We start from the raw sequence: 13,843 nt of genomic DNA on the forward strand, positions 1-13,843 counted from the left end.
TCTTCTTCGCCACTTGGGGCGGCAAAACAGCTGGAGCCAGCCCTGCTCTTATGTACCTCTCTAGCACCCCCAGGAGCCTGGACTGATTCACACCAGCTTCTCAGGGAGCTTCCTGTCTCCTGCTGCTTCCCTGAACCCACTTGAGGAGAACAGGCAGTCAACTGAAGTAGTAGGAGCCAGTTAGGCTCTTAAGACGCTGATATCTTCCCTCACTCAGGCCCTGCTACCAGCCTGCTTATTTGTCCCCTTCAATTGAGTGTTGAGAGCCACTATAGCTGGCACAGAACAGCAGTCATGAATGAAAGAAGAAAACGCCCCTCTGGGGCAGCATTCAGAAAAAGAAAGAAAGCAAAGGAAGCTTTTCTATCTAAGCAGGAAGGAGCTCTCCTGAGATACATAGACACAAATGTTCACGGTGAGCCCTCTGGCCCCAGTGAGTGGTGAGGAGATGCCTGATCTTCCCGTTAGTCAGAGTGCAGGTGACCTGGCAGCTACTGCAGGATCCATATCTCCATCTCAAATAGATGTAACCATGCACATTCCTGAAGGAAAAGTGTAGATCAGAGAAGAGTGTGGTGGAGGCACAAAAAACAGGTGCTGCTGAGTTTAGTTCCTTACGTCTAGATGATCCAGGACTGTGGACCCACTTGAGCAGTAGCCTGAGGGACTTCCTTGTACTGCATGGGCCACAGCGAGTGGAAAAACTTCATGTTCCCCAAAGACAATGAAAATAGAAGTTTCCATCCAACACATTACTGGCGTGAAATCTCCAATGATGACGAAGTGGAGAGGCCATGGCTTATGTACTCAAAAACCCAGAATGCTGCATACTGTTTTTGTTGCAAACTCTTCCAGTCTAGTGTTCCAGCCACATTGGGTTTCTACAGGAACAAAGGACTGGAAAAATCTGGCTAGAAATCTGGCATGCCATGAGAAGGCAGCAAATCACCAGAGAGCATTCAATACGTGGAAAGAGCTTGAGATGAGACTAAAGTTAAAGGTCGTCATAGATGATCAGCATCAAGAGAAGATTGCATCAGAATCTCTTTACTGGCAAAATGTTCTGAAAAGGCTCATTGCCATTGTGAGAATGCTTGCTACCCAAAACCTAGCACTGCGTGGCACTTCAGATCAGCTGTATGTGCCAAACAATGGAAACCTCCTTAAAACTGTGGAGCTGATGGCTGAGTTTGATGCTGTACTCCAGGCACATCTAAGAAGAGTCACCACCCAAGAAATGTACACACACCACTACCTTGGAAAAACAATTCAAAATGAGATCATACAGTTACTGGCAACAGAAGTCAAACAGAAGATTGTGTCAGATCTGAAGTCAGCAAAATATTACTCTGTTATTCTGGACTGCACACCTGACATCAGCCATACGGAATAAATGACTTTACTGGTGTGTTTTGTAACAACAACAGAACCTAGTGAAAATGTCCCTGCAATGGTGACTGTCAGAGAGCATTTTCTACAATTTATTGACCTTGATGATACTACAGGAGCTGGTATGACAAATATGCTTCTTAGAAAGCAGGAAGATATGGGAATTGCGATAGCTGATATGAGAGGTCAAGGCTATGATAATGGTGCCAAACATGAGTGGAAAGATCAGAGGAGTGCAGACACGGATCTGAGAGTTTAAACCCTCGAGCTTTTTTTGTCCCATGCAGTTCTCATTCATTGAACTTGGTGGTCAGTGATGTAGCATCAGCTTCTAGTAAGGCTGCTGAATTTTTTTAACGTAATTCAAAGCATCTATGTATTTTTCTCTGCATCAACTCATCGATGGCAAATTTTGAAGCAACATCTGGGAACATCCTCTCTGACTGAGTGGCACTGAGTGCCACACGATGGGAAAGTCGAGTGGAGATGATAAAGCCTATCAAACACCAAATTGGGAAGATAGATGTTGCCCTTATGGAGGATAATGCTATGACAGGAACTGTTCATGGGAGAACAGTGGCAGAGGGAAATGGAATCACCAGAAACATACATAATTTCAAATTTCTGTGTGGCTTAGTGTTGTGGCATGACATACTGTCTTACTGGTTAGATGAGGGGTTTCAAAATGTTCTGAAGAGTGCACAGAAGTTGGCAGAGGAACTTCACACTGAAGCTATTTTCTCACCCATTCAAGAATACAAGAGTCACGAAGAAGAAGACATTTTGATTACGAGGCACGGGATAATCCCATAAGAGACCCCAAACAACAATTCAAAGTTGAATTCTTTAATCGGGTGCTAGATTGTGCAATACGGTCAGTTGAAGAACGTTTCATGCAGCTCAAGGAACACAGCAGTATATTTGGGATGTTGTATGATATTCCCAAACTCCTCACTATACCTGAAGAAGACCTCACCAGCAATGCAGAGCAGTAGAGACAGTGTTGACACATGATGACATGCGCGATATTGATGTGAGTGATTTAGGTGATGATCCTGCTGAAATGTATCTTGAAAGGGCTTTCAGGTCAACTTCAAAGGCTGTTCTGAAATATATGTGCACAAATAAGATGACCACCCTCTTTCCAAATGCTTTTGTTGCTCTGCGCGTACTTCTCCATTGGCAACTGTTACTGGAAGTGTTAGAATGCAGCTTCTCCAAGCTGAAGTTAATCAAAACACATCTAGGCTCCACAATGACACAGGAGAGGCTGGTCGGCCTTGCAACCATCTCAACAGAGCATAAGATGGCCCAGAACTGTGGACCTTCAGGAAGCAGTTCAAATCTTTGCAACCAAGAAGGCAACGAAAGCACCACTGTGATTATTCAAACAGATAAAAACGTCAGTGTTTACTATGCAGACAAGAAAAGTTACATTTGCTGTTCAGGCGTTTGAAAGATAAGTTTTACTTAAAAATTTTGACCAAGGCATTTTAAGTTGTTCTCCTTTATTGGGGTAGGTAGCAGAGCAGTACCATGAGAGGAATAGAACAGGAAGAAGGCAGAATTGAGACCTTTCAAAGTTTTGGCCTAAGCGAGGGGGTCTGGGGGCATCATTTGAGCTCCCCGCCTTAGGTGCCAAAATGTTGTGGGCCGGCCCAGAGTGGGGTCAAGTTACAAGGAACCTGACTGGAACCTTCACAAATGAACCCACTCTGCTTCCTAGGCAACTATCAATGTAACAGGCAGCAGAACTAAACCTGGGGCTGGAACATGGACTTTTCAGTAAAGGCAGGATCTAGAGGCCTTTGTCTGAGTCCCTGTGCTGAGCTTTCCTTTCTCCACATGGAAATAGCAGATGGGGTAGCTGCAAATGAGAGAGCTATTAATGAGAGTCAAATGTGTGTACCTTGCCTATTTTCTTGCAAAAATACTATCAAATGCAGGATGGTTTTAATAGATCTTATTCTTATCCCTGGAAAACAACAACCTTGGTGAGACTAGATCTGCCTCTAGAGTCCTAGAATGGAAGCAAAGAGAATATCAACAAAGAGAAAATCAGAAGAAATACATTGAGCCTCTTTGGCAGCCATGGCTGTGGAAGAAACATGGCAGTCACAAATCAGTCTGTGCCAAGATTTTCTTTGGTATAGTAGCTGCTTTCTCGGCACACTTAAAAATCTGTGATCCTGCTGCCTTTGAAGCCAGGAGAGAATAGAATTTTTCCAGGAAAGAAATGTCATTTTCTTTTAGACTAGTCTTTAAAGCATATGGCTGATAAGGCAGCATTAGACAATTTCCACTTTCATGCTGTTCCCCGCCCACTTTGCAGGGTGCAGTGGAAGTTATGAGGACATGCAGCATATGTGCAGAGACAGAAACAAATACCCCTTTGTTCGGGTTCTACTTGAAGTACATAGTGGCTCAGATCTAGCTCTGTGTAATAGAAAAGGGCACTGAGAGGATGGGAAAATTTCCTAATACTTGTGAGATGGGCTTTGGAGAGTCATGGTGCAGAAGAATTTCACTGTAACTTAACACAGCACAAAGGGTTACAACCAAGGGCCAATAATATTATCATCAATAAAGTGAATCTGCCTCCTGGAAAGGCGCTGGCTTTGGAGGAAGGAGAAAGGGGGGCTACACCCACAGCTTGAAACAAGTTACAGAAATAACTGAAACTAGATAAACATCTCAAAGACCACGGCATCCATCTAAGGTACGTCGACAACCCCCCGTTACTATACCATCTGAGTGCCTCACAGTCTTTAATGAAATACCAAAGTAATTAGCCAAAAATTTTGTATGAACCATGCTTTGACCTCTTGGTTAAAAATGGAAATGCATCTCTCTCAGGAGGTCAGTTTGCCTCTTGGTGCTTCTTAGAGAAGCTGCTGATGTGGCGACTTGCCTTTTGCAAATCAGCTGAACTGCGGCAGGGCTGCTAAAATAAGTAACGATTTCCTGAGACCGAACCAGATGTGGCCTGCACTGGTGAGTGAGTGTCTGCATCCTAGAAACCTGCTGTTGGGATTGTGCAAATGGGGCAACAGCCAGGGCTCTCGGGGCCCTGTAACAGCAGCTCCATTATCTGACGCATTCGTAGCCAACTCTTAGCCTCTCCCTTCCCCACCACTGGGACATGTGCTGTTTTAATGCCTCCAGCAAATTGGAATCAGCTTGGCTGTTTCAAAAGCCGTTCAAACAAAGGGCTGAGATTTTTCTCTGCTTTGTTCTGGTGCTGGTTTGGGTTGTTAAAAATTATACCCAGTGGATAGGAGCTGCCATGTTTGCAACTGCCTATGAAACTGCTCTGCATTTCTAGTAACTTCTTTTGGGAGGGTTGTTTTGAAACTGTACTGAGACTTTCAGATAGATCTGGAAATGCACTAGTGGTCAATAGCTGTCTGAAGAACATGCCTCCCCCAACACAATTAGGACAAGGACTCCAGCTACTCATTATGACTCAGGGTCTTCAGCTGTAGTTTCTACTAGCTTAATTCTAGGCTTTTTGCGCTTGGCTTTCGGAATATGTGTTTATTCTCCTTCTGCCTCTCCCCCTTTTACTGTAAATGCCTCTGTGTGTCACTCTAAAGCACAGATTCTTTATCAAGTTGAATAAAGACAGCACCGATGTCAGGGCATCTACCTGTGGAGAGGAATGTGGGCAATAAGGATTCAGAATGCATCTTCCCCAAACAGGCACTTGCTCTGCTCATGTTACTAGCTCAGGATGGAAGTGGGAGGTGAAAGTTGCTGATAAATCAAAGAGGGTGAATTCGCCCTGTCTTATTTCCAGCCTGCTGAATGTGTGAGTCTTTGCAGAGCTGGTAAAAAGGTTATTGCGTGGAGGAGGGGACCTAACAGCAGTGTGACTAACAACTGGAAGTGTGCGTGCACACACGCATACATACGGTGACAGACCCAGACCAGTTGGGTGCGGGAGTCTGGTAGAAGGCAAATATACTGTCCACTGGATGAATAGTTTTTTGTTCCTGGAGTGACCAGAGCAGGGGCTGTCCTAGAGCAATCAGGAACCTGCTAGAACCAGTTAAGACGGGCAAGCTAATTAAGATACCTGGAGCCAATTAAGAACTTACTAGAATCTCAGTTATGGCAGGCAGGCTAATCAGGACACCTGGTTTAAAAAGGACCTCCCATCAGTTAGTGGGGGGTGTACAAGGAGCAGGGAGTGAGAAGGTGTGTTGCTGGAGGACTGAGGAGTACAAGCATTATCAGGCTTCAGGAGGAAGATCCTGCGGTGAAGATAAAGAAGGTGCTGGGGGAGGCCGTGGGGATGTAGCCCAGGGAGTTGTAGCTGTCTTGCAGCTGGTACAGGAGACGTTGTAGACAGCTACTATCCACAGGGCCCTGGGCTGGAACCCGGTGTAGAGGGTGAGCCTGGGTTCCTCCCAACTCTCTATCTGACACAGGAGGAGTTGACCTGGTCTGTGAGGCACGCCAGAGGGGAAGGTCTAATTTGGAAAGGAATCTGTCCTGTCCCCAACCCATTGGGTGGGACACAGAGACTGTGGGAATTGTTCTCCATTTTCCCCATGCTGGCCAGTGCTGAGGTTAGCTGAGTAAATGGCAGGTTTGAGCCTCTAGCAGAAGCGGCCAAACTGAAGGCTGCCGTGATTGTCTGGGGCAAGCAAATCCATCAGAAAGCATAGGACCCACCAAGGCAGAGCAGGAACTTTGTCACAGTACATATGTGCGTACATGTACACACAATCAATTCATTGCACCCCAAACCCTACCCATCATGTTCCAAGATGAATAGTCTGTTAGGGTTCGTCCACACAGGGAGTTATTCCAGAATAGCTATTTCTGATAAACTATTCCTGATTAATTCCCTGAGTGGATGCTCTTATTCTGAATTAGCTTAATCCACTTTGGGCACGTCTTCACTACCCGCCGGATCGGTGGATAGCAATCGATCGCTCTGCCGTCGACTCCGGAAATCCACCGTGGCAAGAGGCGGAAGCGGAGTCGACGGCGGAGCGGCAGCGGTCGACTCGCCGCCGTCCTCACAGCCAGGTAAGTCGACCTAAAATACGCAACTTCAGCTACGCTATTCACGTAGCTGAAGTTGCTTATCTTAGGTTGACACCCCCCGCCCCCTAGTGTAGACCTAGCCTTTGGCTGTGAATTAAACTAATGTGGAATAAGGTACTCTTATTCTGGAATAAGAGTTTCTGCACAAGGAATTAATCAGGAATAAGTATTCTGCTTTAAATCCACATCCTACCTTAATCCAAACTAGCTTCTCAGTGTAAACAAACCCAGAATTTCCCCAGTTATACACTGGTGTATCTCCACTGACTTCAAAGGAGTGACTCCTCATTCATAGGCTGGTGTCAGCAAGTAGCAAGCCAGGCCCACTGTAGTCACTGTCATAGCAGTTGTGGTCAGACAGACCTAGCAGGGAATTAATAAAAGGTATGACAACAGTTACATGAACTCCCCAAGACATGTCTTGACAGCTGTCTTTACAAGAATTTGAAAAGTGTGTGTGAGAGGGTGCGCAGTATTTAGGCAGACAGTAAGACTAATGGGGTGAAAATACGAAAAGGTGAATTTGGGCAAAAGATCAGGAAAGCAGAATGATATGTTAAACTTTGAATCATCTCCCAAGGGAGTTGGCGGGAAGCCCAAGTGTTCGGGACATACAACACTGGACTGGCCAAAGCAGTGGTGACGTTGCTGAGTGAACAGTCTCTGTGCTGATCTAGCTACCGTGTCTATCCTGGGAGTAGGCTGGCGTTTCGTAGAGTGCCTTGCCATTCCAATCCATTCTGTGAGGAGCTATTCAGAGCTTTTCATTCTATATATTTAACACAAATATTCAAAATTCAGGCTGTTCCACTCTTTTGTGATTGGTCAGATGAGTCGCAAGCTATTATGTCCCTAGATTGGATGAGTCTGTAAGAGATTTTGGTATAAAGACCTACGTGTGTAAATTAAAAATTGAGTTTGTGATGATACTGACTCCTGTGACTTTGAAATTTGCTTTCCTTGATCATTTCCCCCATAATACTCACTCAAATGTGCACAGAAAGTCAGCGCAATAGGAACGTAGCATAGCATGTCCCTCGCAGACCTATTGGGAAAGTCAAAGGGAATTGTTTGCGTTACTCTAAATGGTGAATATTTTGTGGGGTGCAGTCCTGGACTGGTCCCTGTGGGCTAGACTGGATGGGACCATCTTCAGTGTTCAAAGTTCTATGAAGTTGTCTATCATAATGTAAGCCTAGTGCTCACCTACTTCTGTGTGTTCAAGGTGTGCAAACATCCTCTCCCCGGAATGCACCATCCAGGCCAGATGCACAAAGTGACCAGGGACCTGTTCTCAAACTTCTTCACTGTGAAGAACACCTGCTCACAGCAGTCCCAGTTCCCATATAACTGTACTTCTCTGTCTCCCTATCTACCAAACACTCCTGCTGACCCTTCATGTTGCTGATTCTGGTGATGGTGAACATTCTGTCCCTGAAGGAATGCAGCCTCATTTCATTAGGCGAGCGAACAGTTGGCTTTCTGCGTGGTTAATTCTCGCATTTGCTGATCCCCTGGGATAAGGTAGAGGACCTGAGGCTAACATGGGCTGATTTGCCTGGTTTATTCACTGTATTTGGAGGCTGCTGCCCATTTGTACTCTGCTTTGGGGCATCAGCAGGTCCCCTGCACTTCAATCCATTTGACCATACCAGTGAAGTGGAGAAAATGAACTGTTTCCTTTCTAGCCATTGAGTCCACAACGAGCAGCAAAAAAACAATCCAGAGGTTGCTTAAAGTATTTACTTTAAACACGCATAAATTATTTGGCTGCAATCCCATAGTAACTTGCTTTGGTTTGATATGCAAGAAGAGAAGAGTGAAAAGAAATACCCGAGTATTGCAATGGGCTAGTTTTAAAGAAAAGTGAATTGTTAAATGTAGAGTTAAACGCAATACCAGGAATATGTCTTGACTTTTGTTCAGATGCCAATCTGGGGTATTTAATCTGATCTCATCCCTGACAATAGCAAATTAATGTTAAAACCTGGAATCCTGAATGGTGAGCAGGTCCAACTGTCTTACTGCACCACCCACCCCGAGTGAAGAAGCAATAGACAAATAATAATATGACTTTCTTCAAGGTATATCAATGATCCTGGTGCCACTGTATAGCTTTCAAAGATTAGTCTGAACTGAAAATCAAAGAAGAATAAAATATTGTAGGTCCCCAGGTTAGCACAGCACTTAAATTCAAGTCAGTGGGTCTAGAACATGTGCTTAAAGTTAAGCTCAGGCTTAAGTGATTTACTGAAAAGGGATGGTTTGCTGAGTTGGGGCCTTTGTTTGCTTTTAACAGGAAGAGGTAACTCTGGTTTCTGGGCCTCCTCTTGCTAATTTCCCATTTAACAGCAGCACAGAAATCACAGGGAGGACTATGGAGATGGTATGTGTTCTCCCTGAGACCATCCTTAGACACCCCAAATAGTTCATCTGCAGGGTCCTCAGGAGGCACAGAGAATTCTGTTCAGTTACTAACAGTTATATTTTGCTTTTATCTCATAGTCTGAAAGCATTTAGTACACACATTGATCTAGAAATCTGGCTGAAAATTTTGCCACTTCACCAGGAGAAGTTTTTCACACAGCATGTTAGTATTTTCACTTCCAGTCTTGGCTGAAATCAGAAAGAGCAAGGGTGAAAAGAAATTAAAAAAAAAAAAAGAGGGGGGGCGGATAAAAAGCTGATAGAACTCTTTGTAACTCTGCATAGATTTTGGGCTGAGTTGGGGCTAACATTCAGGTCATTTTAATTCTCCAGACCTTAAATTGAAACTCTAACCAGCAGGCTCCAACCTCTAAACCCTGGGCATGTGTCAGTTCAGTTTTCAGGCTTAAACAAGGTGGGTTCTTGGGTTCTCTCTCTGACTTGTCAAGGAAGACCTTAAACAAAGAAAATATTTTCTCATAACTTTTTGTATTAAAGTGACTCTCTGGAATCAGACTCCGAGCTTTCCCCGATGTCGCGTCTCAGGCGGTGCAGTCCATTGCTAAACTACAAATAAACAAAATAAAATAAAAATAAGGAGCTTGTTATAATCTCCACTGACAATCCTATGTCCTTCCCCTGCAGCTGTGCAGGGCAAGGCTTTCTTTCCACTGTTCTCACCGTTTGCTCTCTCGATCCCTTGGATGACCTATTTCAAGTGCTGTATTATTTTTATTTTAGTGACTGGCCTGGAAATTGAAGAGTTATAAATTGAATCCAACTAGATATTTGTACAGTTTTTCTTACAAGCAGATAAGACTTCAAGGGGAACTTTACAGTGAACGGCACACTTTCAAACTAATATTTTCAGCTGCAACTATCCTAAGGGCCAGATCCTCATCTGGTGTAAATCAGTGTGACTCCATTGGCCTCAAGGGTCTTACGCTGTCTTACTCACTCTGAGGATCTGACCCTGAAAATTGAACTTTGTCCAAGTCTACCATGCATCAAACACAGGCAAAGCAAATTCTATGTGGAGGGATTCAGCAGTGTGTCTATCCCAACAGCTATGCTATGAAAGAGATTGACAAAGACTTCTCAGTCACCTCGAGTGAGGTTGAATCTTCTCCTCAGCACTGCGACTGGCCCAAAGGAGTCCCTGGGCAAACTGCAACCGCCACAATTCTTGTCCTCCCTCCCCCTCAGGAACCGTCACGCAGGACTCAGAGATTTCATTCATTAATAATTTAGAGACTAGTTCCCACTGCAGCACTTTACATGCTCTACAAGTCCAACATGACCTCAGCTGTAAGTCTGGGAAACCCCACTGATGCCAGTAGGGTTACTCTGTGTCTGTATTCACGCCATTGCAGCTGAGATCTGGCTCTGACAAACTGAGTCTGATGTCAGTAAGTGTTACCGTCCCCTTTCTCAATGGGAAAGCTCAGGCAGAGAGGGGAGGTGGGAGGAGATTTGCCCAGAGGGAGCTAGTGGTAGATGCTGAACTGGAGCTCCTGGTTCTTACTGCACTCAGCCCACTTCTCTCACTCAGAGATGAGTGCAGAGTTCACTTTTTCCACCACTGAACATTTTTGCATACAACTGCCCTGCTGGGTTCTGACTTTGTAGCAGAAGTGTCAATGCATCATGACGAGAGGTGCACTCGAGGGATTTCTGACTTTATTAGCAGTAGACGAGGTGGGCGAGGGAATATCTTTTATTGAGCCAACTGTGGAAGCACCCCAGAGCCCCCATACAGGTTGCAGGTACACAGTGAGCGTGGTTCCAATTTGACAAGTTTAGTGAATGATTAATTAGCCAGGAGAAACAGGGTGACACATGTGAATATTAGAGATCTAGAGAGGAAATTCTGAGGATCAAATTCACCTCTGTAAATAGAAATATCTCTATTACTGAGGGAGACAAGAAGGGAGCAGTGAAGCTTCTTGACTTCCCCAGACAGCCTCTAATGATACTTTCTGCAGTTTGCATCAATCCAGATTAGGCTTTGTGCTGACACAGACAGATCTTAACTAGGCTCTCATCCAATGGAGTTGCACATTGGCCTATTCCCTGCTTGTTCAGCTCCCGAGCTGGGCAGCATGCCTGCCACAGAATATCTGAAAATCTCTTTGATCGGCTAACCCTGCTCTTCCTGATTGCTCTGCCAAATGAGGGTTTCTTTTCACTATGATGAGGAGTGTGGCCGTGATGAGGGTAGGCCATGTGCAGGGGGAAGTGTTTTGGGTTTGTTACTTGAGTTATTCCAGGCATCAGTTTGTGGAGAAAGTGAACCAGCTCAGAGAAAGTTGCTCCTTTTTAGGAGGAGGAGGACAGAATATTAAATAAACTCTCCAGGTTTGGGCAATTTTATTAAATGATGTTTGTGCAGGTGGAAGGTGCCTGAGGGAAGCCCTAAGGAGTGAAATCCCTTGTTGATACAAAGAGCAGGGACTAAGAGAGAGGCAGAGTTCAGCCCCACTCATTCCTTCACTTCTCTGCAGAGACCATCGCAAAGGTTCTCATTTAATGCTAGCTGTGGGGATGTGATGTGGGCACCTGTCTGCTAGGCCTCTGACCCTGCAATTAGCTGCATGTGGGTGCACTAGCAGTTGCAGGTTCAGGGTCTAGAACCAAAGCTGCAACCCCAGCTCATTTCCAGCAGACCTGGAAATACAGCTAAGAGATGGGACAATCTTTGGCCATGATTGCCCAAGCCTGGATTTGAACTCGCACACTAGGAGTGGAAGAATCCACACCCCATCAATGTCTGGGACTCTTGGAAGTACTCCAGGATTAAAATTTTTCCAGAATAGTGTGCACGCAAAAGGAATTTGAATTTACCCAGAGAGCCATTTTTTTATCTTGACCATGCCAGCATCTCCTTCCTCTGCTGCTTTGAATTCTTGACTAGTTAAAAAAAATCTAAGAAGTTAACTGAGAGGTTCATTGGTTTCAACATTCACAGCTTTAATAAATAAACATGCTGCAAATCAACCATCCAGACAGGTTTTCAGTCTACCTGCCTCTCCATTCCTACCTGGACTTTCAATGGAAAATCTGTAACATCCTGCATATTATCCTCTCTGTGTTTGGGACGACTGAAGAGAAGATCTCTACTGAAAAATTCCTCCTAGCTTTTACCCAAGATCCATATACTGCCTGCATACAAACTTGCAGAGTTGTCCTGCAGAAATGCTATGAAAATGTAGAGTAGCGCTGCAGCTTTCCAATGCATGCATTTAGCCTAGGCTGTTTTGGGAGGAATAGCCCAGCCTTTTGTTTTTAAGAAATATTCAGTGTTGCCCGTAGACAAGGTATCATTGACATATACCTCTTCGCTAAAGAGCAAACTCACCCAGTGCATTGGAGCATCTGGCTTTCTGGAGCAGTGCCTGGGTGCAGAAACCCAGTTGCTGCCAAGAGCAAACTTGTTTGAGTAGCTCTGAGTCATCCTGAAGGGGTGAATATTTAGGGTGAGATTTTTAAAGCTGCTTTGGGTGTCCAATTCCTTTAAGCAGCTTTGGAAATCTCAGCCTCAGTGTCAATTGAATAATGAGTAAGATCTAAGGGGGCCACTTTAACCTGACTGGGAGTTTGCTGCCATCAGCACTAATTCCATTTTTATTAACTTTGGACTTGCTTCTACAACCTCTACTCATGCACCTAGTCTCATGGGCCTCAGTGGTGCCCTTTACATAAGGAAGCATTTCAAAATCCGCTCCTAAGTGTGGCTTGATAAAAAGTGAATAATGATCCAAGGGCAGATATGAGAAGGAGTAACATGATCAAAGATGTCATGTGTCAGTCATGGTTTCCAGTATCTTTAGTGAATGGTAAGGCAGGGTAATTGATTTTTTCCAGGCTGTGATTGGCTACAACCCTTCTCCCAGCTTACCTGGGTCTACACAGCAGTGAAAAGGTGCTCCGTAATTGTGATTCCTATGATGTACACACTAATGGGTGAAGCCTGATACTTGTTGAGAAGGCTCCAGCTTTTGAAGGATTCTGGGTTTGATTGTCATTCCAGACAAGTGTACCCTGACAGTCTTCCCTTTTTACAATAAATCAGAAGCAAAATGAATAAATTAGGTATTGAAGTTCCTTGTGGGCTTCATTGATGCGATTGCAGGTGGAAAAGACAGGTAACATAACCAGAGGGAATTGGTGTCAAACCTGCTCCTTACAGTCCCAGATTATGTCACCAATCAGCTGGTGAAATAGAGAGATTTCCCATGTCTATTTAGTAAATCAACATGACAATGTCATATACAATCGGAGTTAATTAGGCAAACCCTCTTGCTGTGTGTACTGCACCTTATGCCTTAAAGGTAAAGAGGCTTCAGTCATTACTGCTGCTTTGTAAATGCCACTGGAAGCTGATTGGTTGCAGCCCCATGGAGAAAGGCACACAAGCCAACATCCAGTGCCTGTAGCTCAGATGAGATCTGGGGAAAGTACTTGGGATGTTCACTCATTGATAGTGAGGAGAATCATGGTAGAAAATACTTTACCTGGAGTGTAGACGACCCCTTCTCCCCATGCACGTTAGTGAGGTGTAGATCTCAGACACACACTCCCACTGCACCGGGGTATAGATCTCACACATATGTGCACTCTCTCCCCTTGCATTTTAACTGGGATCTGCCTCTCCTTACCCTGGCACTGCTCCCAGGGGACAATGTTTGCTGTAAGAAAGCACTGTCATTTCCCCTTCACTTTTTGCTCTCTGTCAGGGAGGATGGGCTGCTGCAGCCTGAAGTCTATGATGGATAAGACTCAAGGACAGATGTGGATTCCCTGATTTTAAAAACGGACCGTTTTCTGCAGTAATTGCCTAATACACACTGAGATGTTTGCCTAAAATGCTAATGCTAATTGCCTGAGGCCTTGGCTACACTGGCGCTGTACAGCGCTGCAATTTGCTGCGCTCGGGGTGTGAAAACGCCCCCCCCAGCGCAGCGAGTGC

The sequence above is a fragment of the Terrapene carolina genome, unplaced genomic scaffold (genome assembly GCF_002925995.2).
Source record: "Terrapene carolina triunguis isolate 2854851 unplaced genomic scaffold, T_m_triunguis-2.0 Scaffold238, whole genome shotgun sequence".
In the NCBI taxonomy this organism is placed as follows: Eukaryota; Metazoa; Chordata; order Testudines; family Emydidae; genus Terrapene; species Terrapene triunguis.